Source organism: Lissotriton helveticus, chromosome 11 (genome assembly GCF_964261635.1).
Source record: "Lissotriton helveticus chromosome 11, aLisHel1.1, whole genome shotgun sequence".
Taxonomy (NCBI): Eukaryota; Metazoa; Chordata; class Amphibia; order Caudata; family Salamandridae; genus Lissotriton; species Lissotriton helveticus.
Genome location: NC_136072.1, coordinates 1089306275 through 1089332736, shown reverse-complemented (window position 1 = coordinate 1089332736; position 26462 = coordinate 1089306275).

Genomic DNA, 26462 nt, shown 5'->3' with positions numbered 1-26462 from the left:
CCCTAAAACGCCACCTCTGTGGCTATGCAGAGCAACATGGGTGGTTGCCAACCGCCACGGTGGGGGCCAAGTCCAGTAGCAAGTCCCCCAAGGGCACCCATGCTGCGGAATTTGCAGAATAGGACAATTCACTGGCCTCAACACGCATATAGTGTCCCTAGTGAACCTTTAGTGCTAGGCCCCTTGCAGGAGGATGAAGATACATCTTCATCTAGCCAAGATTCAGACCATGAGGAGGCCCCCGGACCCAACAAACGTAAATGCAAAACGCACCATGTCGAGCCTCGCTCACAACCGAAGCTGCTCATGTTTGTGACCGCCGACTTTATGCATCCTAAATCCTCAGCCTGGCTTCCGCCTCAGGAGTTGGCAGACTATATGCAGGCCCGTTTGCACCAGGTCTTCAATAAAAACATGTGGGCGTGGCTTTGCTCAGAGTGTCCATGACCTGATTTACCAGGGAAACTATACCCTGGTCACATATCTTACAATATTCACGAAGGACCCAAAAAAGGGGATTGACAGGGCCTGGCGATCCTGCCAAGACAAGCTATTGGATATGTCTGGGCCTCTGACAAAAATCCTGGAGATAGAATTCCACGCAAAGGAATCAACCATGGCCATTGATCCTGAGGAGCTCATTGGGTAAAATTCAAAAGCCCTGACGAGAACCCTGGTACCCAATGCCCAGGATTCGAAACGCGTCGGCATATGACAAAAACACAGAGGAATGCTTGAATCTAATTCCAGCCTGTGATTTGAGGAAATAATTCCACTTCCAGAAATACTAAACAAACTTTTTCCCTGTGTAAATACTTTTACCTGATATAGACATAATAAGGAAGTCTAGGAACATTAAGTCAGTTTATCCACCAATTTTGGTGGGAGAGTATTTATGCATTGGATGTTTTGTCTGTTCTTTTTCATATAAATGTTGATTGTGATGCATGTTGTATAGTGAGTCTTATTATTGATGTGTATTTAAAATGTTTTGTAAAATGGTCATGTACAGAATGTAGATATGACTATACACTTGTCTTTTTCATGCCGAAATAACCAAATGAAGAATAAAAATTATTTGTAAAATAAAAGGTATAAATAAAATACCGGTACAAACAGAAAGGAATTGGCCATAAATCGAAAGTATTAATGCTTAAAAGAAAGTGAGGTACAGGCCTTTTTTCCTTTTTCAAATATATAAGTACAGCCCTGCCTGCACCTCGTCCCTTGGACCTAACTCCCCTTTTTTCATTTACTTTTAGAAAGTAGGCATTTTCTTGTTTAACCATTCTGTGTGTCTCTGCCTGTTTGTGTATTGACTGTCTGGTTTTAGATTGACAGGGGCTGGGGAGGTGCATTCTCTCAGACAGCCACCTGGGGGAGGAGTTGATTGGGCGCGTAACTAGGCACTCTACCGCCCATGGCGGTCCCTGCCTTTTTCCGCCGCACTGAAGAGGGGGGCAGGGGGAAGGAGTGCTGGTGAAGATTTTTGCTGCTGCCCCCAAAACTCGTACTGGGGTGGATGTGTATCCTGCCTTTCCTGAATGAGTCAGCACTAGGTTGTATAGGCCTGATCTGCATTTGGAGTGGTGGGAGGAGTAGCACCTGTGCCTAAATAGGGCTGTGCCTGCCTTACCAATGCTGGCTCCGCCCCCCTCTAGTGTGTCTGGAGCCAGGGCTCACACTGACAATGGATGTTGTTGTGCACTTGCAGAGTGCCCCCCAGAACTGGTTTGAACTGGGCTCAGAGCCCTTTGCACAAAGAGAACAAACACATTTTGGGGTATAAGTATCAGTACCAAAACCCCTGAACTTTAGACTACTTCTGGGATCAAGAGGAACCTTTGCTGAGGAGAAGAGCTGTAGAAACTGAGAAGATGTACTGCCCTTGCTGTGTGTCTGGGGGATCACTGACTAAATATCGAGGGACAAAATATAGACTACCCAAAATATAGATTCCAAATAGATTCCAAAATATCGACAGACAAAATATCGAATTCCTATCTACGAACAGGTAAGTACCAAAATATCGACCCCAAAATATCGTTATATATATATATATATATATATATATATATATATATACATTATAAAAATATCGAATTTCTTAAAATTAATGTAAAATTGAAAAAAATTAAAAATAAATAGCTAAAATATACTTAAAAAATACTTAAATTACCTTAAAATTATTAAATAACTAATTTAACTTATAAAAAAAATACAATCATATCTGTTAAAACATATATATATATTAAAATAATATTAATAAAAAATACACAATATTATTACCGTAGGATAGCGGAGGTGTAAAAATTACTATTCCCACTCCTGGAAGTGCAACAGTAGGGAAAGCGTTGGATAGCGTAGGGGTAAAAATTACTATTCCCACTCCAAAGAGTGCAACAGTAGGGAAAGCGTTGGATAGCGTAGGGGTAAAAATTACTATTCCCACTCAGAGAGTGCAACAGTAGGGAAAGCATTGGATAGCGCAGGGGTAAAAATTACTATTCCCACTCCAGAGAGTGCAACAGTAGGGAAAACGTTGGATAGCGTAGGGGTAAAAATGACTATTCCCACTCCAGAGAGTGCAACAGTAGGGAAAGCGTTGGATAGCGTAGGGGTAAAAATTACTATTCCCACTCCAGAGAGTGCAACAGTAGGGAAAGCGTTGGATAGCGTAGGGGTAAAAATTACTATTCCCACTCCACAGAGTGCAACAGTAGGGAAAGCGTTGGATAGCGTAGGGGTAAAATTTACTATTCCCACTCCAGAGAGTGCAACAGTAGGGAAAGCGTTGGATAGCGTAGGGGTAAAAATTACTATTCCTACTCCAGAGAGTGCAACAGTAGGGAAAGCGTAGGATAGCATAGGGGTACATTTTACTATTCCCACTCTAGTGAAAATAAATTAATATAATTCACATAATTATAAATTAATCAATTAATAAAAATTAATTATCAATTAAGAATTAATTAATTATCAATTAAAAATTAATTAAGAATTTGTTCAAAATAAATACCAATAAATTAATTAACATATTTAATTAATTATAATTAAATTCCTTCCGACCCTATTCCCCTATAAACCCACAACCCGCTACAGAAAATAAATTAATTTAATTCACATAATTATCAATTAATCAATTAATAAAAAAGAATTATCAATTGAGAATTAATTAATTACCAATTAAAAAGAAATTAACAATTTATTCTAAATAAATACCAATTAATTATTTAACATATTTAATTAATTATAATTAAATTACTTCCCACCCTATTCCCCTATAAACCCACAATCCGCTACAGAATTAAATTACACAATAATTAAATAACATAAAATTAATTACTTAAAATAAATTACAAATACAAACATATACAAAAATATATACACTTTTCACACATATACTAACATAAAAAACACTTTAAAAAATTCGATATTATTAAAAATTAGACATTTTTAATAAACTATATTATGTACTTCGATATTTTTTAAATCGATATTACATTACTTACCTTCAAAATGATATTTTTAATGTCTATATTCTGTCCATTCGATATTTTGTCCATTCTATGTTTTGGACTCGATATTTTGGTTTATCTATATTTTGGAATCGATATTTTGACCATTTACCGTGTCTGGGGTTGGCCTGCAGTTGCTGTTTCTGCCAAAGAAAGTAAAGGACTTTGCTGTGTGCTGTGTCCTCTGCTTGAGGAAAGTCTCCAAGGGCTTGAGTAGAGCTTTCCTCCTGGTTTGAAGTCTCAGGAACACAAAGACTTCACCCCCAGCTTCCCTGAACTTCCTTGCTGGGAGTTCTGACCTGCCAGGAGTGCCTGTGACTGTGTGGGGCCTCTGTAGGTTGGTTCTGCTTCTGGGAGCTGGAAAGGAACACAACACCAAGGAAATTGACGCATCGCTCTTCTTGCAACAGTTTTTCTGATTCAACGCCAAGGTGAGATAAGAATCTCCCCGCACCGCCGCGCTGCTGCGGAAACTGATGCAGCACCTTTCGCCACTGCAAGAATCAACGCATTGAGGGATCGTGGCTGAAGAAACCGACGCAGCGCCGCTCGGCGCCGCCGCAGCATTCACTGACGCATCCCGGATTTCCACGCATCGTCCCTGTCATACAAGTTTTCCCCCATGCATCATCAGCGGATCAGAGTCGCTTCAGAATCGACACATTGCGTCCCCCTACAGACCGAACCCGAACCACTGCTCTTCTGTGTGCAGCAAAACTGTTGCATCGCATCCACGAAGGTCTCAGGAATCGACGCATCTCTTTGTTTTTCAATGCTTCCCATCGCTGCGGCTGTTTGGCTTGGTGAATTTTGTCACAACGACAGGTACTTTGCAAGAAATCACGCATCTATAGTTTTCTATGGACTCAGATCCTAAAACCTTTTGAAAGTCATTTTTCTTAATACTTGTATGTTGGATCTTTGTCGTTTTGGTCTTGTTAAGTTTCGATAAAGATACTTTATTTTTCTAAACTGGCGTGGAGTCCATTTGTGGTGTTATCACTATGTTACTGAGAGTGTTTGTACAAATACTTTACACATTGCCTTTGGGATAAGCCTGTCTGCTCGTGCTAAGCTACCAAGGGGGTGAGCAGGGGTTATCTAAAGTGTGTATCCCCCTTACCCTGACTAGAAGTAAGGGTCCCTATTTGGACAAAGGGATCTACCTCTGCCAACTAGAGACCCACATTTCTAACACTTGCTGTGTAAAATGAATTGAACCATCTATTGTACACCAGATGGAATCGCATTTCAAATGCCAGATGAGGATGTTGCGTTCAAAGTGAGGTTGGCAAGGCAAGGGACAGAGGTGAATGATTTGTATGCTTTACTTACAGCGAAGGATTTGCCTGTTGAATTGAGAGACACGGGATGACTGATATGTGGAATTTTTCAGGGAAGGGTATCGGATTAATAAAGGGAGTTGATCCTATTCAGATTTCAGTCAAACGAGGAGCAGAATTTCCAAAAACATCACAGTACAAAATGAGTCCTGAGACCATTGTAGGAGTGACGCCTGTAATTGAACAAATGATTGAACAAGGCATTTTGAGAGAGATACTAGGAAGTCCTGGTAATTCACCTATTATGGGGATTAAGAAACCTACAGGATAGTTCAAGACCTGAGAAAAGTGAACAAAATAGTGATACCTTGTTGTCCGATAGTGCCAAACCCAGCAGTGATTCTTTACCAAATTCCTTGTGATGCGGAGTAGTTCACAGTGATTGATTTGTGTCAAGCGTTTTTCTCGATACCTCTGCATCCGGATAGCTAATATCTTTTTGCATTCCGGTTCAGAGCCTGTGCTTTGGCATGGTGACGAGTTCCTCAAGGGTATACAGAGAGTCCCTCAATTTGAAATAAAATTTTGAAAAAATGTCTAGAGTCATTGGTAATGCCAAAAGACTCAGGGCCAGATGTAGGTAGCCAAATACCGGTCGGTAACGGCCGAAAATCGGTAATTTCAGCCGTTACCGACTGGTATTTGGACATTGAGATGTAGCTCGCCCAAATTTTACAGAATCGGAAAAATTTCCGAATCGGTAGATTACCGGCTCGGTAAATAATCCGAATCGCTAATATTACCGAATCGGTAAAATTACCGAATCGGAAAATATACTGAGTCGGTAAATGTTCCGAATCGGTAAAGTTACAGATTCGGAAAATATACCGAGTCGGTAAATGTTCCGAATCGGTAAAATTAACGAATCGGAAATTAAGAAATGGAAAAAACAACACCATCGAGATGTAGGTGAGCCATAATTATTTATGAATCGGTATTTAACATGGATTGTAAGCAGGTGGTAATCAGGTGCAGCCTATAAAAAAGGGATCCAAAATGCAACAATGGAACCAGAATGGCGGCTTTCTACGTCATAGCAAGACGGCTAAGGCTACAGGAAGCAGGTGAGAGGGAATGAAGAAGGGAGGAGCAGGTCTACAGGCAGCCTATAAAAAAGGGACCCAAAATGCAACAATGGAACCAGAATGGCGGCTTTCTACGTCATAGCAAGACGGCTAAGGCTACAGGAAGCAGGTGAGAGGGAATGGAGAAGGGAGGAGCAGGTCTACAGGCAGAGGATTACACTCTTCCAATTGACAGAGCCGAGATACTGCAAAGATACAGACTGCACCCCCAAACCATCATGGACCTGATCAGGGACCTGCACCCACTCCTGGACCACCCAAGACCAAGGGCCCACGCCATCCCACCCCATGTGCAAGTGCTCTGTAGCATACACCTCCTTGCATCTGGGAGCTACCAGAGTGTAGTTGCTGCGGTAGGTGGGGTGTCCCAGAGCTGCCTGTCGCATTTATTCTGAAAGTTCCTGGATGCCATGATGCAAAGAATGGAGCATTACATCCACTTCCCAGACACTGATGCGGACTTGCTCAGGACCAAGACTGACTTTTACCTCATGGCAAATTTCCCACACGTGATTGGCTGCATTGATGGGACCCACATCCCTTTTGCCCCCCAGCTGCCACTGAGCACATATACAGGAACAGGAAGTCCTCACACACAATCAATGTACAAGCAATCTGTGATGCCAAGTACATTATCACCGATATAGTAGCCAGATACCCAGGAAGCACCCACAATTCATACATATTCCAAAATAGTGGGATCTATACCCGCCTGACAGCGGGTGAATTCGGGAAAGGATACCTGCTAGGTAAATAAATGGGTGACACTCCCTTGATAGATGAAGCAGACATATGTCAATGTGTGCCTCTGAGTAATGTATCTTTTTTCTTTCACATTAGGGGATAGTGCATATGCACTCCGTTCCTTCGTCCTGACACCCTACCTCAACCCCACAACCCCCAGCCAGAGACGTTACAATGTGGCACATAAATCCACCCGGAACATCATTGAGCGCACCTTTGGGCTCCTGAAGAGCCGGTTCCGCTGCCTCCACAAAAGTGGGGGGGCACGGCAGTACTCACCTGTAACATGCTGTAAGATAATTGCTACCTGTGCAATGTTGCACAACCTCGCAACTAAGAGGGGCACAGAGGTGGAATTGGAGGACTATGAAGACCATGACGATGAGCAGGCACTACCAGCAGCCAACACAGTAGGAGTACCAACACCCACAGACGGGAGACAGAGACGGGCAGAAATCACACACAACTACTTCTGAGTAAGTATAGAGACAAAGCACGTGTTGTACTTCAATGCACATAGTTTATTTTGCACTACGTTGAAATGACATAAGCCACAAAACACACATACTAGTGTGCCTAGCACTACTGTGTGGACGGGGGTTACCTCACCCTCACATGTCCATCTGCATATGGCAGACTCACTGCTTGAGCCCATGAACAGCCATGCGTGATGCCTGAGGTTGGATAAGTTCCGAGTCTGATGTGCCAGCGCCGGCACTCTGGCGTCTGCTGCTCCTCCTTACTTCAGGGACAGGGGTGCTGCTCCTGCTACTAGGGGTATATGTGTCCACGACAACTTCTGCTCCTGTGGTGGCTGACTGGTTTGTCAGCAGCACTTCAAGTGCTGTAGTGACTCTCCCCATCCCCCGGGAGAGATCAGTACAGCAGTGCACCAGCCCCTCCTGCATCACAACTGAACGGCGACACATCAGTGAAGTTGCAGTTGCAAGTTGGCGCATTCCCCTTGTCTGCTGGCGCGTACGATGGCTCTCCCTGCGCCTTTGTGCACGGTCCTCTCGTAGTTCCTCACAGAGTGTCATCACACACTGAGACATGTCCCTGACTCCATCTGCCATGTCCCTCATGCTGTCTGCCATTGATGCTATTCCCTTGTTCATGTCAGTGAAATTTGTGTTCAAAAGGAGCATTTGTCTGTGAACTGCACTTATTCCTTTTGCCTGCAGGCGCTGCACCTTGACCATTGTGGTCTCAAGGCCTTGGAAGACATCCGCATCACGGCCACTGACGTTTGACTCCCGGGCCCTACGACGTCTTGTTCCACCGGATCGCCTGAGAGGAGTGGATGTATGACATGGTGCACTTCCTGCCATTGGCTGTATTGACTCCTCACACTCCCTTTCCTCATCGGAGGATGTTTGTAGGATCCTTTGCGGGGGACCCTCATGCCTCAAGGGCCTGCAGATGTCTGACACCTCTGTGTCTGTTGGTGTGTGTGGTTGTTGTGACTCATCTTTTGGTGAGTCAAGGAGCACTGGAGATGCTTCAAGGTGCATGGTGTGGTCTGCCTCTGGTGTGTCAGCTGCTTGTGTGCAGGGTGCTGTAGGTCTTGCAGTGCTGGGCCCTGCAACCCTGCCTTCTTGCTCACTCCTATCCATTTGGGGATGTGTATTCTCCCTCACCTGCAGTGACTTGCGTGATGTCTCCCCTGTGAACAGATATGGACAGTGTCTTAGTGGTGCTTTCACCGTGTAAATCACTATTAAATCACATTATTATTTCACTATTTCCTGCTCCTCTCATGTCTCTGATTGTATTGTGTGGCATGCCTGACAACATTTCATGTAGACTGCTCATATGGCTATTCTCATGACTACCACTCCCATAATGCATTGCAGGTGAATACTGAAGTCAGTACTGGATTTCCTCAACTCATAGCCACATTGGGGGAGGGACACAGGCAGGGGGTGTGGGATAATGGACATGTGCCTTACCTTTCTTAGCTGCAGCTCGGACTGAGCTGTCTGCATCACCAATCCCCACAACGCACTCTGGCTCCAGTGTGGACTCCACAAGCTCTTCCAGGTCCGTGAGAGCAGGTGCCCTGTTCTTCCCTCCTCCTGTAGCATTGGCCTCCTTACTTCTTGCAGCCATTTTTTTCTTGGTAACGATCCTTAGATCGTACCATCGCTTCTTGAGATCGTCCACTTCCCTGGTGGTCACTCCTATAGCGTGTACTTTGGACTGGATCCCCAGCCAGGTGTTCCTCTTGGCAGCCTCTGGTACCTGCAGGGACTGCTTCCCAAAGATTTTGGGGTAGTACTCGACGACCTCCTCCACCAGCACCTGAAGTTCACCAGTGCTGAACTTCATCTTCCTCTTCCTCTCTGCACCTTCCCTCTGAGAGTCTTGGGGATCCATTTCTATGTCCTGCAGGGCTCTGCTTCACACCAGCCTGTCTCTGTGTAACTGCTCTCCTGTGTGATCAGGTATACTGCACCTGCATGGGTGTGGCCACTTCCTGGTTGTGGGGTGGGGTGGATGCACAGGATTGGTCTAGTGCTCTGTTGGTTGGCTGAGGGGCGGGGTGGAGGCACGTGATTGATTGTAACATCAACTGCCTGATATTTTGTATCCCCGACTCGGTATTTACCGATTCGGTAAATACCGATTCGGTAGATTCAATGCATTCCTATGGGCCTCCGGGCCCATAGGATTGCATGTGAATTACTGATATTACTGATACGGTATTATCCGAATTTTACCGAATCGGTATTTTTTACCGATTTTTGACCTACATCTCATTTCCCTTTTCTAAAATACCGATTCGGTAAAAATCGGTATTTTAGAGTCGGTAAAAATGAGTTACCTACATCTGGCCCTCAGTGTTGATGCAGTACATAGATGATTTACTTGTGGCATCAAAGATAAGGGAACCATGTGTGACAGATACAATTGCTCTACTGAAACATTTGGCAGTAGATGGGCATAAAGTGTCACCAGCTAAATTACAATTTTGTCAAAAAGAGGTTCAATATTTGGGACACAAAATTGAAAAAGGAGTCAGGAAAGTATCACAAGATTGCTGTGATCTTACAAATGGGTCCTCCCAGAACACAGAAAGAAGTTTAGATGTTCTTGGGTATGGTTGGATACTGCGGAGAGTGGATCAGTGGTTTCTCACTGACAGCAAAGCCATTATAAAGATTGACACATAATGATGTGGTTGATCCAATTAAATTGGATGAGGAATGCATGAAGGCATTTGTAGAGTTGCGAGACAGCCTTGTCGAGCACCTGCATTAGGAATGCCAGACTATACACTATTCTGTTACAAAAAAGATGGATGTGTACTTTCAGTCCTAACGCAAATACATGGAATGGTAAGACGTCCAGTGGCATACTTTTCTGCTACTTTGGATTCAGTGGCTGCAGAGTGTATGTGCCACATTTTGTTGAGATCTTGTTGACTAGAACACAAACTTAACATCTCACGAGTAGTCGATTGACAAGGTACGAGAGAGTGATACTGGGAGCAGAGAATGAGACTGTGACTAGATGTACTACTCTAAACCCAGCAACATTGTTGCCAAGTCCAAATTGGGAGGAAGTGGTGAATGAAGCAGATCATGATTGTCTGGATGACTAAGTTGTGTACTAAACCAAGACCAGATATAAAAGATACTCCATTATCCTAATCGGATTGCTTGATGTTCGTGGGTGGCTCTTGTTTGAGAGATGAAAAGAGCACTCTTCATGCTTCCTATGCAGTTTGTACAGTGGCTATGGTTCTGAAAGTTTTATGCTCAAAGGGAATAAATTAAGCTCAAATTTCTGAACTGGTTGCTTTAACATTCTGTTAAGATCTTGTTGACGAGAACACAAACTCAAAATCTTGCGAGTAGTCGATTGACACAGTGCGAGAGAGTGATACTGGGAACAGAGAATGTGACTGTGACTAGATGTACTACTCTAAACCCAGCAACATTGTTGCCAAGTCCAAATTGTGAGGAAGTTGTGGATGAAGCAGATGTCTGGATGTGACTAAGTTGTGTAGTAAGCCAAGACCAGATATAACACATACACCATTATCTGAATCGGATTGCGTGATGTTCGTGGATGGCTCGTGTTTGAGAGATGAAAAGAGCACTCTTCGTACTTCCTATACAGTTTGTACAGTGGCTATGGTTCAGAAAGCTTCATGCTCAAAAGGAATAAATTCAGCTCACATTTCTGACCTGGTTGCTTTAACCAGAGCTTGTATAATTGGCAAAAATCTGAGAGTAACCATATTCACTGACAGTCAATATGGTTTTGGGGTGGTGCATGATTTTGGGCAATTATGGATGCAACGTGTTTTTTTTACCTCTTCAGGTTCTCCAATACGGAACATTAAACATTTGAAAGATTTATTAGTTCCATTACATTTGCCCAAAGAAAGTGCAGTGGTAAATTGTCCTGCACATTGATCTGGAAATGCCTATGTGACGAGTGGGAACAGATACTCTGATCAAGTTACACGATTCTATGCACAAAATTAAATTTCCCATCGTACATGGGTGTACGCACCGTACACCCATCGTACATGGGGTACGGTGCGTACACCCCATGATCGCAGGGGTACGGTGACGATGGGTGTACGGTGCATATACCCATCGTACATGGGGTACGGTGCGTACACCTCATGATCATGTGGAGTACGCACCGTACCCGGGGGGGCCGTTCCGTACCTGTTTCGGCGCGAACTCTGCTTTTACGGCTGTTTTCAGCTCCCGTAGAAAAACGGTTGTACGGTGCGTACCCGACATGTATCGTACTTGCTGGTCGTAAAAACCAGCCGCGAACTGTACCGATGTCGCGTACAGCTGGTTCCGAGGGAGATTCCGACGGGGATTTGATTTGTGCGGTCTCTGTACGACTCGTACGGAGTACGGCTCCTGGTACTTCATCGTACTTCATCGTACGTACGGGGGACGTTGCAGGGTACGATTCATACGGGAAAAACGCTCCGAACGGCTATTCAGAGCGGTTTTTCCCGAATTGGAATCGGCCCCATGGTGTTTCTTATAGTGTATTAACTAGTCTATTTTACGAGAATACTATTATTCGAATCTTGACTTAGTATTTTCTAAAATTCCAACAAGAAGAAATATGAATAGAGTAATGAGTGCTGTAGATGCAGAAATCATGGGAGATTTTTTCGATTCGACTAAAACAATAGATACGGTATTTACAAATAGAAATAACTTGACCTGCAGATTGCGTCAGGAGGAGATTGAGTTAATCTGGTAGAAGATAGAAGACAGAGTTTTAAGAGAAAGGCTGCTGAACAAAAGTCCTGTGTATGTATGCTGCAATGACTCTGGATTGGTATCATAGAGGAAACCTTTGCTTACTTAGATTTAAAACTGACTACAGTAACTATATCATAGGTTCCAGTGAATGTGATCATGTTTTCTTGATTGCTGGTAGATGGGGAATAAGAGGAGGAACTGATCCTGTTTTCCCTGGAATATATTATGTGTGTGGAAAGAATGCCTATTATAGGTTGCCTGCACATTGGTATGGGTGTTGTTATATGGGAATTGTCTTTCCTAAAGTATCTCATTTGGATAAGAGTCATGGAATCAATGAAAAGAAGGGTGAACTAATGCATAGCAAAAGGGGAATTAGTGCTGCAGAAATTGGGGGTGATATTTTCGGAGCATTGATACCTTCAGTTGGTGTCATTCTAAATTCACATAAAATTAGACAATTGTCCACAGTGGTTGATCGTTTATCAAAAGACACTGCTGTGGGTTCTTGCTGATTGATACTGAATTGGTTGCTATAAGATCGAAGATCTTACAGAACAGACATGCCCTTGATATATTAATAGCTAACGAGGGTTGAGTCTGTAGCATGTTGAAAATTCAACAGTGCTGTACTTATATCCCAGAGTTGAGAGGGATATATTAAGAAAATTACATATTTGCGGGAAGATTTAACTGAACTGAAGTTTGGCTGTGCTTTGGAAAGACTCGGTAAGGGTTTATCCTCAGTTGGAAATTAATTTCCTGCTTTTGGTGATACCTTATTAGGGAAAATACTAACACCAATAGTTGCTATGGAGGCGGGCTTGAGCGCCGATGGGAGAGGCGGTGTGAGCCGACAGCTCCGTGCCTGATCCCATAGTTATCCTCCTGTGACCAGCTGTGTTCGGACCAGAGGAGGTCGGGACGCCAGGGTGTGCGAATCCGACCAACATAGAGACTCCTGACGGCCCGAGTGCGCTCCAGGCGCTGATTTTGCTGCTGGCTACGTCCGTAAGGGAGAGGCAAGATGGCGGATGGGAACTTTGGACGAGAAGGACCTGGGCAGGAGGAGTAGAGGATACCCGCGACAGGAGTGCGGAAGGAGGGCTCTACAGTCCGGAGCTTGCCATCAGCGTTCTGGGTCGAGTGAGCGGAGGTGCGGACCAGCGGGGCTCCCTGAGCGTGGGATTGCCGGAGGGGCTCCACGGCGGATCTGGGCACAAGGTGGCAGCCGGGGCCCAGGGAGAATCTGGCCCGAGTGTCCAGAGGAAGGAGATGCGGACATCTGCCGACGATGCAGCTGCCCTGAGGTAGCAGTGGAGAGCGCCTGGCTACCGGCGAGATCATCGGGCTCTGCATGAAGCGGGGCGCCGAGGGGCATCCCTGACCAAAGCAGCAAATTGAGAGCTGATAGCGGGACCACAGCGACGCCAGGCGGCCCTGCATAACGACGTGGGGGTGGACGAACGCTCAGGATCCCACCGGCTGACAGGAGAGGGGTTTCTCAGCAGGCGGCGCCCAACTACAGTCCCCGGTGAGTGTGGTGGTGAGGGCCTGCACCCAGCGCTGCGGAGGTGGGGCGGGGGCAGGTCTGAGCCATCGCATGAGGGAGGACGGGGGCGCGCGCCCAGCGGGACCGAGTTGTGGTCACAGGCCCCAATAGGAAGAGGTGCGGAGCGCTAAGACACTGAGGGCCAGACCTAGAACACACACCCCAGGAGTGAGGGGCGAACAAACCAAGGATCTGCGACCACAGCTAAGGGAGATTGGAGGACTACGGAGGTGCACCAAGTAAGCTCCAGTCAATCAGGGGCCCACAGTGAACTGGCGTAGGGGAACAAACTTTACTGGCGGCTGCACTATATATATTGTGGTACAGGCCACGGATGGCCCAACGATCCATCTGGGAACACTTTGAATCAAAGACGGAGGGGCGGCCGGATTGGAACAGAGAGGCGGGCTTGGATTTGTGGGGTGCGTGGGGAGCACCAGACTTCCCCAAGACTGACCAAGGGGTTCTTCCACTGCTGTAAGGATCTAATTGCTGGTGGTTTGTTAAAAGGTCACGCCCAAAGTAGTACGGGCTTCTGCAGGGAAGGCAGTTGGGGACACTGGGAGCTGCAGGAACATTGGCGCCCGTCATCTGGAACCACGGGTGGTATCGTAAGGGGATTCTGGGCAGGGAGGTACACTTCTGCTGGACAGGGGAAAGATCAACGTTACAAGATGAAACCTAAAAACAAAAAGGAGGAGGCTGTCGGCAGGAGAATAACCAGGGAGCAGGAGGCGGGTCGGAGGAAGAACTGTTGGATATAGACTGCGCCAACGCCTGGACCAGATACTTGAGGCAACGAAAGATGCCCTCCAGCAAGACATTGCGCAAGTGGCGACGGGACTGGGGCTCCTGCGTGCAGACCACTCGAAGCTGGCAGATAGGGTGAAGGAGACCGAACTGACCATCCAGGAATTGAAACCAGCTCAAACCGCGATGGAAGCCAAGTTGGGCAACGCTCTTGAACGCTTAGCGGTGCTGGAAATAAGGGCAGAGGACTCAGAAAGTAGGAACCGGCGCAACAACATATGCGTGGTGGGCCTGCCCAAACAAACGGAGGGGGCCAACATGATTACCTACCTAGAGACCTGGCTCAAATCAGTGGTTGCTCCGGAAGGCCGGTCTTCATTCTTCACTCTAGAAAGGGCGCAGAGGGTGCCAGCTCGACAGCTGCTGCCTGGTCACCCTCCTCGTCCTGTGGTGGCTAGGTTGCTTCACTATAAAGATAGGGACATGCTGATCCAAAAAGCACATACAGCGGGACCCTTTAGGTTGGCAACGCCACAGTCACAATATTCCCGGATTACACCCAGGACATACAGAGACGCAGGGCCTCATACCTGGCGGTAAAGAAAGAACTGCGAGAAGAGGAGATCCAATACTCTCTGATCTTCCTTGAGAGTGATTATGGACGGCACGACGCAGTTCTTCGAAACGCCTGAGGATGCCTGGACATGGCTGGAAATGTATAGAGCGGGCACGGATCGTCGTGCCCAGGGACATGCCGCGCCGCCGAAGACTTCCCAGATGCATAAGTCCCAACGTCTCCGGAAACGGAATAAAAATCTGCAGAAACAACAGCTGGCTCAACTGGCGCCGGACAGACAGGGGGCGCTGGCGGCAACGGCGAAAATAACAGGATCGCAGAAGACTGAATCAATCATGGGGACGGAGTCGGATGAGGATAGAAGGAGGTCGGAAGCGGAGTTCTCGGAAATGGACAGCAATAAAGGACCTGCAGTTACGCCGAGCACAGCGGAAGGAATGCTGGACGAATAGCGTGTCTACAGGGCCTTTGGGGGACTGAAGGATTGTCCTGGACAGCACACAAATGTTGTTGCGCCTGGAAGCGCATGGGCACACGTATTCACAGAATGGCATCTTTAGGGATCAAAGGCGGGAGGGCTGGGGCGAGCGCTGCTTCCTGTTGGGCCAAGTTACCCTCCCATTGCCCTTAAGGCCAACTGTGGTGACTACCACAGGATAGTGTTGTGTGTATTGTTGTGAAGTTTGGATGGGGGCTGATAGCTCATTATTGGGTCCTGTTCTGGGTGGGTGGGTTCAGGGGGGTGTTGTTACTTGGGGGTCTGTTGGTGGTGTGGGCGGGCGAGTAATGTCCTGGGTGAGATGGCAAGACAACAGCGATGGGGACGTTACCTGACTTAAAATGCATCACATGGAATGTAAGAGGCTTGCACACAATGACTAGGCGCCATAAAGTTCATGCTTATTTATTGAGGAGAGGAATCCATATAGCGCTATTACAGGAGACACATCTGACAAGGGTGGAGGGCCAAGCCCTACAGCGTAGGTGGAGAGGTCAAGTATTCAGCACGGGGTACTCTGCGTTCGCTTGGAGTGCTAATATGGGTAAGGGCGGGTGTCCAGTTTCAGGCCACAAAACAAGTGTTGGACCCAGAGGGCAGATATGCAGCGGTAGAGAGTAGGTTATATGGCAGGGACATTGTGCTCTGTAGTGTTTATGTCCCTAATAACGATCAGGCTAGCTTTCTGACCAACTTATCAGGTGTGTTGGCGCCCTACCTGGCGGGCCCGGCGGTGGTGGGAGGTAATTTTAATGCCATCGCAGATGTTGAACTGGATAGATCGCATCCTCCTCTAGCTACCGCCCCGATCCGGAAATTGGCTAAAACTAGATCTGAGTGGCAGGAAAGATGGGGGCTGGTTGATGTATGGCGGGTGCAGCATCCTTATGAGGGGGATTATTCTTTCTTCTCTTCTATACACGAGCTCCATGCCCGAATTGACGCAATCCTTTGTTCCCATTCGGTTGCCCGAGTGGTGGGATATACTGAATACCTTACCAGAACTATCTCTGATCACAACCCGTTGTTGATGTCACTCAAATGGAAGTGATTGCGATCCGCAATTCCGACGTGGCGCTTGCGGCCCGAAACTCTAGAGGACCAGGTCTTTAGAACGGAAGTGGGAGAGGGTATTGACCGTTATTTTGAAGAGAACCAGGGAACGGCATCCACGAGGGCAGTTGAATGGGACGCTTTTAAAGTAGTTGTTAGAGGGCTCTGTATTAGTAAATATTCGGGAACCAGAAAGAGAGTGCTAGAAGATGTGGCGAAAGCGGAGGAGTCACTGAGGTGCCTGGAGCAGCGGAGGCCAGAACAGCCGATGCTGCAGGTGCAGTTACTTGAAGCGAAAGAACAGCTTGCAGTTGAAGTCGAGCGGTTACGCTGATTTGACTACAAAGGCTACCTGGCAAAAGTACATGCAGAGGGGGACAAAGTCGGTACACTGTTGGCCAAACTGGCTGACCCGGTGCCGAGGAGTGGCCCGATCATGCGGATAAAATTAGACACTGGCCTACTGGTTCACTCGCAGGCGCTGGTATTGGCCCGGTTCCGTACCTATTACGAATCCCTATATTGCAGTAAGCTGGAGGCAGCGGAAGCAGATATAGAGGAATACCCGGAGGGGATACCCTTGCCGCAACTGGCCGAGGAACAGGCTAAACTGTTGGGGCAGGATGTCACTCTCACTGAGATACGCAGTGCAGTTAAGCACATGGCCCGGAACAAGACGCCGGGGTCTGACGGGCTGCCCATTGAATTTTATGCCCAATATATTGATGCGCCTGCTCCCCGCCTATTGGAGGTCTATCAAGAAGCAGGGAAGGAAGGTCGACTGCCAGGATCTATGCGTGAGGCATTGATTATTCCCCTGTTGAAACCCGGATGCGCAGACGTGGATTTGGCCTCTTATCGACCATTATCTATGTTAACGGTGGACTACAAAATCCTAAGCAGGATACTAGCGTCCCGGCTCCTGCCGCACATGACCTCGCTAGTGAACACGGACCAAGCTGGTTTTATACCAACTAGGAATACGGCCTCAGACATACATCGCTTCCTACGAGTTATTGCAGAGGGACATGCTGGCCTCCGGTCTCCGGCAGTCCTCTCGGTGGACGTGGAAAAGGCGTTCGATAGCCTGGAATGAGCCTTTCTACATACTGTCCTGGGCCGATTTGGTCTGGGAGATCAGTTTGTGAACTGGACGAGGGTGCTGTACTCATCGGCCACGGCCAGGGTGAGACTGGGTGAAGTGATTTCAGACCAGTATCCGGTAATGCGGGGAACGAGACAGGGTTGTTCGCTGTCGCCGCTGCTATTCGCATTGGCGATAGAACCGCTGGCGGATCAGGCTCGCTCAGGGCTGATCTATCGGGGGTTGCTGCTCCAGGATAAGCCACACTATATTTCATTGTACGCAGATGATTTGCTTCTCTTTTTGGGGGATGCAGAAGAGAATCTGTGTGGAGCTACTTCCCTTCTGTCGCGATTTGGAGCGATCTCGGGACTCAAAGTGAACTGGACCAAGACATACCTCTTCCCGATCCGAGGAGGACTAAGTCCGCCAACGTCAATTGGTGAGATCACCTAGGAACCGACTAGCCTCACCTATTTGGGGGTTCGGATCTCTCATGACAACGTAGATCTACTGGATGGGAATGTGGGGCGCTGTATCAGGGCCCTGAAGGGCTGCATGGAGTTCTGGAAGACACTCCCCCTATCGGTGATGGGCAGAATAGCTTTGCTTAAGATGGTAGCTCTTCCCCGGTTGCTGTACTATTTCCGTACTTTGCCGATCTGGATCCCACCATGAGTATTTAAAGAGTTGCGATCACTGACTGTAGGTTTCCTATGGGGCAGCGGTAGAAGGCGGGTGGCGCTGATGACGTTGATGAGGCCTAGGCTCGATGGCGGACTAGCGGTACCCGACTTCGAGCTCTACCATTTAGCGGCACAGCTGCAGGTCCTGACGCAAAACATAGCGCAGGAATTCCGGGGCCCTGAGTATGGGCGAGTATGGGCGAGGACAGGGGATACAGTGCCATGTCCTGGCTTACATAGTCCTGCAACAGAAGCTTGATCTGAGGGATCTGACTGCGGAAGAGCGACCTCTGAGGCTCTGTTGGAATAGAACCCAGCGTAGGGCGGGGGTTCTCCACCCTTATGCACCGGAGATTCCACTAGGGATGTTGACGGCGCTTCCACACGGGGGGACTGGACCCCGCTAGCGAACTGGGAACAACTAGGTATCCAAATGGTGGGGGATTTGTACTTGAATGGGGAACTGCTTCCCTTTCCAGCACTACGAGACATGTATGGGATCCCGGAGGGTGACTTTCTGATTCATGCAGCGGTCACGACCGCGATCCGGAAACACTGGAGAGAGGGGCTCACGGAACCAGTGACCAGGTTGGCATGCCAATATGTCGTGATGGCAACGGGGACGGTTAAAGCGGTCACATGCCTCCAATCTCGGATGTTGCGGGAAGGCTTACGCCGTCTGATCCCGGATACCACATGGGAACATATTCTCAGGAGGTCGTGGAAGGGGAGCAGGAACGCTTGACTCCAGCAGATTCAGTTTTTCATTCTACATCGGGCCTACTTGACCCCGGGAAAGATCAGAAAATAATTCCAAGTCCAAAGCGCGGCATGGCCCAGGTGTTTAGAGGAGGATGTTGAATTGGAACATATGCTATGGTTGTGTCCACGTATGGGGGATTATTGGGTGGAGGTAGGGGACCTTTTGAATGCAGTTACAGATAGGCAACTAGAGTACAATATGGCCACTTGTATGTTGCACTGGTTCCCACACATAGCTAAAACAAAAGTAACCAGCAAATGTATTGATTTGGGCCTCTTGCTGGCCAAATAAGAAATAACCTGGCATTGGAAGGCACAAGAGGGGCCTTCGAGCAGGCGCTGGCGCAAGGAATTCTGTAAATGGGCGAATTGTGAGAGTGTGGTGAGGATTCGGTAGGCTGCGTGTTCGGGTAATGATAAAGCTCTGGAGGTAGCTACGGCATGGAAGGCCTTGGTTCAGGGCTTAAGGAACTGGCAGATGGAAGAGGGTGAGGAATGACCAATGCATGACCATGTGATTGATGAACAAGGAACAATGCTTGCAAGCTCATTGGACAACTGGTAATACAGTGGGATATGAGACTTTGTATGTGCCCACACCACCGAATATGTAGGGGGGGTGTTGAGGGGTGAGTTGGGTATTAATATAGGGGCATATTTGATTGATATGGATATTGTGGTATGCATTTCTTTTGATTGTAAGATGACCATATAAAATCAATAAAATATGTTTTTAAAAAAAACCAATTGTTGCTATGGGGATAGTAATGTTGTAGATGTAAGAAACAAACACTAGATACTAAACGGAGAGCAAGAAAAAGAAAGAGATAAGAAATAATGGGTTTTCGTGAATTAAAACTGATCAGATTGAACTTCCTTTCTCATAAAAATACGTATCGATTGATGTGCAAACTAATTGCAAAAGGCTAATGGTGAAAGCGAAAACTGCACTAGAGCGTGTTAAAGTGCTGTGGTAGACTGCAAATGCATGTGAAAATAACATACTAAAGCTGCCAGTTTAATTTTACAATAAACTGAATCAAAAGAATAATCTTTTAACTTGCGCCTAGATAAAGCACGAATATATGCATTACATAGGGTATTTTATTAGTGTGACTTTATAAACGATAAATATCACTTGTATTTGTCTTTTTTAGAAATATGAATTTTCTGCCCTGCAGAAAAGGTTCAAGAGTCATTTTAGAAAAATAAATGCGTGTTTAAAATGTGTAGGAAAAGGGAGTCTGAAACTGTCCGTCCTTCATAAGTCCTGTGTGCCTGCCAAAAATGTGCATGGAGGAAACAAAATAAATACAAGAGACAGGAAACTTACTCAGTGAGCAATACCTTTGAACAATCGAGGCACAAAAGTTGATACTTGACCGAGAAGGAGGAAGCGTACAAACTGTGAAAGTTTGAAATTGTATTTCCGTGGCTGGAAATCAATAAAAATTAACACAACGGACAATGGATTATTTTGCAGAATTTTTACGTCAAGAGTGGTGTGATTGAACACCCTGTTTTAACCAATAGAATGAACTGAAAATTGCATGTTATATGAAAAAAAAAAATTCTGTTATGAAAATTTTGTGTTATGACACAATGTGGGTTGGACTTGAGAGAATAACTTAGGTACCCGGTGGGTGGGGTTTAGAAGGTGTGATTTTCCGACTTTCGAGCGGCGAGAGCTGTGTTGCTGTTTCCTAATTCTATGGGCTGGCTGATGTTCTGCTGAAACCGACTCTTAAAACTTTGCTCCTTAACTCTTCTTGAGGGGCCTTGCTTACTCTCATGGCCAGAGGGTAGCTTTCCAAATTTTTCTGTACTTGGGTTAGCATGAATCTCTAAATTTTGCATAACTATTTGCAATTGACTTATGGTTTACTCTTTTGTCTCTACGCCTTTCCACTCTCTCAGAGCGCTGCATTTGGGATGTTCTTATGTCATTTTCATTGATTTTTCAGGTATATACTCAAAATATCGAGTTTTTAATATCGATTTGCATTAATATCGAATTAAAAATATAGAATGGACACAATATCAAATGGACAGAATATAGACTACAGACATATCGAATAGAATAGCAGTAATATCGAATTCAAAATATAGAATGGACAAAATATCGAATATAGACAACAAAAATATAGAATGGACAGAATATAGACAACAAAAATATCGAATTTGAGGTAAGTTAATAATTTTTTTTATTAATATCCAATTTTTAAGCGATTTTTTATGTTAGTATATGTGTGAAAAATTTATATTTATTTTATAATTTATTTTAATTAATTAATTTTATGGTATTTGGTAGCGGGTTGTGGGTTTATAGCGGAATAGGGTGGGAAGTAATTTAATCATAATTACTTAATTTTTAAAATGTATTGATTGGTATTTATTTTGAATTAATTGTTAATTAATTGTCAATTGGTAATTAAAATATAATTGGTGATTAATTTTAATTAATTGATTAATTGATAATTATGTTAATTGTATTAACTTATTTATTTTCTGTAGCGGGTTGTGGGTTTATAGGGAGGGAAGTAATTTAATTATAAATCATTTTTTTATTTATTTATTGGTATTTGTTTTGAATTAATTGTTATTTACGTTTTTAACTGGTAATTAATTAAAATATAATTGGTAATTAATATTAATTAATTGATTAATTGATAATTATGTTAATTTTATTAATTTATTTTCTGTTGCGGGTTGTGTGTTTATATGGGAATATGGTGGGAAGTAATATAATTGTAATTAATTTAATATTTTAATTCATTTATTGGTTTTTTGTTGTTGTAATTTTTAATTATTTTTAAGTGTTAATTAATTAATTGTTAATTGGTAAATAATTTGTAATAATAGGTAATACTTTTTAATAATTACTTTTTATTTGTATTTTTAATTGATTACTTATCATATTATATAAAATTGTTAATTACTTTTAATTAATTTTTAATTGGTATTAATATTTAAATTATTTTTATTCATATATGAAGTATTTACTTTCCCTACTGTTGCACTCTCTGGAGTGGGAGTAGTAATTGTTACTCCTATGCTATCCAACGTTTTCCCTACTGTTGCACTCTCTGGAGTGGGAATAGTAATTTTTACCCTCCCGCTATCCAACGCTTTCCCTACTGTTGCACTCACTGGAGTAGGAATAGTAATTTTTACACCTACACTATCCAACGCTTTCCCTACTGTTGCACTCACTGGAGTGGGAATAGTAATTTTTACCATCCCGATATCCAATGCTTTCCCTACTGTTGCACTCACTGGAGTGGGAATAGTAAATGTTATGCCTACGCTATCCAACGCTTTCCCTAATGTTGCACTCTCTGGAGTGGGAATAGTAATTTTTACCCTCCCGCTATCCAACGCTTTCCCTACTGTTGCACTCACTGGAGTAGGAATAGTAATTTTTACACCTACACTATCCAACGCTTTCCCTACTGTTGCACTCACTGGAGTGGGAATAGTAATTTTTACCATCCCGATATCCAATGCTTTCCCTACTGTTGCACTCACTGGAGTGGGAATAGTAAATGTTATGCCTACGCTATCCAACGCTTTCCCTAATGTTGCACTCTCTGGAGTGGGAATAGTAATTTTTACCCCTCCGGTATCAAACGCTTTCCCTACTGTTGCACTCACTGGAGTGGGAATAGTAATTTTTACCCTCCCGCTATCCAACGCTTTCCCTACTGTTGCACTCACTGGAGTGGGAATAGTAAGTTTTACTGCTACGCTATCCAATGTTTTCTATACTGTTGCACTCACTGGGGTGGTAATAGTAAATTTAACCCTCCCGCTGTCCTACGGTAAAAGTATTGTATATTTTTTATTAATATTATGTTTAGATATATATATGTATTAAAAAATTTAATTGTTTTCTTTTAGTTACATTAATTATTTATTAATTTTAAAGTTATTTAAGTATTTTAAGTATGCTTAAGTTAATTATATTTATTATTTCATTAATTTTCAATTACTTTTAAGACATTTAAACAAATCGATATTTTGACTAACTATATTTTTTACAACAATATTTTTGATTCGATATTTTTGTACTTACCTGTTTGGAGATAGGGATTCGATATTTTTGCATTCTATATTTTTTACTCGATGTTTTGGTAAGTCTATATTTGTGTCATCGATATTCTTTCAGTGATCCGATTTTTCTTTCTCTTGTGTGGTGATGTATGATTAAAGCTGTATTGTACTTGATGACCAATCACATTATTTATTTTTTCATAAATATGTTTATTAACATTTTCTTATTACAATGCAAAGATATTGTTCAGTAGCAAAACATAGTAGCAAAATCGTCCCGGTGCACACCAACGTCCGGGTGATCTAAATGATGTCCTGTGAGGAATCAATCAGCTGCTCAGCCATCCATCGGTGTCTTTATATCCCGGAATGGAGTACGTTTGTCATGCTCCAAGGACTCCGGGTCATGTAAGTCTCCTCCAGACGCAACTCCCAGGCCCCCTTGAGGAGAGCCCGGGTATGCCACCAGAACCCGCTGTGGACCCTGCCATGCCTGACCCTGTTCTCACTGAATCTCTCCGCTTCACCCTGGAGCCTGGGCTCCTGTGCTATTAAGTTAGTGTTTGAGGCCCACAGCTCGTGTCCCACTGCAACCGCTGCCCCTCTGCTCAACTCTGAAAACATGTACCGCGTCTGCCAGGTGCGCTTGTAGTGGGCAGCCCAACTCCACGCTGCAGTTGTGCTGACAAGGTGAAGCAGCACTAACTCCTCTCCTGGCAGCTTTCACAGATTTGAGGAGGCTCTACTGTTGTTTTGTCTCACTGTATCCTGGATAGGGAATCCAGTCTCAGCCACAGTAGTCCCACCGACACCGGCTCTGGCCGCAACGTGATGCAGGAGCCTCCAAAAGGCATCAAGGGAGTGTAACAGTGTGCAGTTCACAGGGGTTTGGTGCGCATGGTGGTGCCGCCTCACTCCCCGCAAAATGCCTCGGGACTCCTCCAGGGCTGCGGTGTCATGTAAAGGCTGCAATGCTGCTCTCCTCCAGGTGACTGCCATACGCGCACACTGAGTACGGGTCTCTGCAGCCGCCTCCTTTGATCCTTTGACGAGTCCACTGGCATGTGGGATCAGGAAATCCGCCAGAAGTCGCAGCATGTCCCTCAACAGCCGCCGATTACTCCTGTGCGCCGCTTCCTATCTTCCCACCCACGGCCGCTCCCTTCACTTCAGGGCAGACCAAGGCAGATCTCAGCGACACCCCCAGTTTTCTGGCAATGCCGCCCTCACCCCGATCGGGAACTCAACGTGCTGTTGCGCCACTCACCCCAACGCCTCGCGGTCTCAGGGGTTTTGCCGCAGCACCCTATTCACCACTGCGGCATATCTTGCTGTGTTTATGGTTTTGTCTTCACCTCAGGGCGGACCGTGCCGGACCCACTGCGGCGCCTGCCGCACACTGCCTCTACTTTCTCTTCGACACAGAAGCCCATGAGCACCTCCCCTTCTGCACGGCCGCTCTCGCTTTGGGGACCCGCTTACACTGCCGCACCAGAGGAGGCGGGGGAAAAGGGACTGCGAACCCCACCCGGCGGCCGTCTGTCTCTTCACCGGCCGTCGACACACACCGGTGGTTCCGCTGATGAGGATGCCGGAGCTGCAGCCAACACCTCCCCTAGCTTATCTCGGCTGCTATCTTAGGAACCCTGCACGCCGATCATCGCGCTGAACGGGTCCCGTTTTCTGATAGGAGATGGCTGCACCCTCTCTTCTGTCCCCACCGCTTTGTTGTTCAGCACTTCGGCCTAGGAATTCAGGTCAGTGTTGGCGAGGAAGTCCAGGAGTTCGCAGAGATTTTCAGTTGGGCCGGCGTAGCTCGCGGACCACGTTGCTACCTGGCCGTGATGCTGGCCACACCCCCCGAGCAATCACGTTATTATAGATAAGCATTATTAACTCATATATTAGTTTGTTTTTATTCAGTGTTATTCATTGGTTCTATTAAGAGTGTATAATGGTTTATTTCTAGATCCAAATATTATTTTGCCAAACCCCGATTACATTATAAAGATTGAAAGAAAACTTAAAAGACCCATTGTGTCGGCTTATTTTATAACTGATTGTGTAATTGAAGCTGTTCATTCATTCGGTCCTCCTACTGAGAATAAGGCACAAGCAGATTCTTTAACACTAACTGAAACTTAAAAGACCCATTGTGTCTGTTTATTTTATTTTATTTTATAAATGATTTTGTAATTGATGTTGTTCATTCATTCGGACCTCCTACTGAGGATACTGACGAGGGGCGACCCCATTTGCCCTCTCTGCCCTGCAATGAAGAGAGAAAAGAACTGGCTATAGGCACTGCATGCCATGCAAAATAAATGAGCTTGCTCCACACTTAACTTATAGTGGCCATCTTCGAGTGGTCCTCTGATTTACAACATTTTATCCGTCTGCCAGTCCAACAATCCAAACCAAATTGCCTGTGATTTAACCGCCTCCTGCTCCACGCCCATAACCCTATCAGAATTCTACGCCAAGCTTAAGCTACATATAGGCATGTGTGACATAGAGATTGTATTTTTTACTTACTACTGAAATGTTCCTCTGAATCACTATTTTTACCTTAACAGAACTTGTGTGCATTTCGTGGACCCTCTACTATGCTTGCTGTTACTCTCTAGTCTGTAAGAATTTTATAATCTTTAGTGTTCCCTCCTCCAACCTACCTTCGGGGCTCCACAAGATTGAGTCCTAAAGTCAATATGGTCATAACAATCTCTTGAATCACTGTCTACCATCTTAACTGAGGGTAATTACCACCCCAGCCTACTGCTTGATTACTATTTACGTCTCGACATTCCCACCATTCAATCATGCGCCCATCAAACCCCACCCGGAACTCTAATCTCGTGTGTTACGGACCCAACTCCTGGTCTATTAATTACCCTAACAAAATGACCAGTAATGCAAAAAGAACTTCAAGCACAGCACTCTAAAACAACACCCTGAAACACTCATTGTAGATAACTATCACTCAGCGACCAACGGCAGCATGAAAACTAACTTCATTTTCTACACTAATCACCCGGCTAAATGGAAAAACACCTTCTCTCTTCAACTTCAAGTCGCCAAGTCAGTAACAATTCCCTATGGTGAAAAAATCTCCAATACCATCTCCCCGACCTTCAAAGGGGATCTCACCATTTCCATCTACAGAACTGGAATCATTCTCATACAGGCTACCGACCCGCACATCACCACTTTTGACCACCACTTCCCCACACTTCTCTCCTTGCTAACTCAACTGAGCCATCAAACCCTTTCTCCCCTATCCCCCACTACCCTCACTAATATTGTGGAACCAATTCAATCTCCCTGCCCTGAAGACCCTCTCCTCAACTCATGGACTTCCACCATCACTCACTACAATCACACTACCCCTATTATTACTCTCTGTCACCAAACACCACAATTTTCACATCTACTGATCACACCAGGAGCAACAAACTCACAACTAACAATCCCCTCAAGGCCAATCTTAACAGCTTGGTCTCTAAC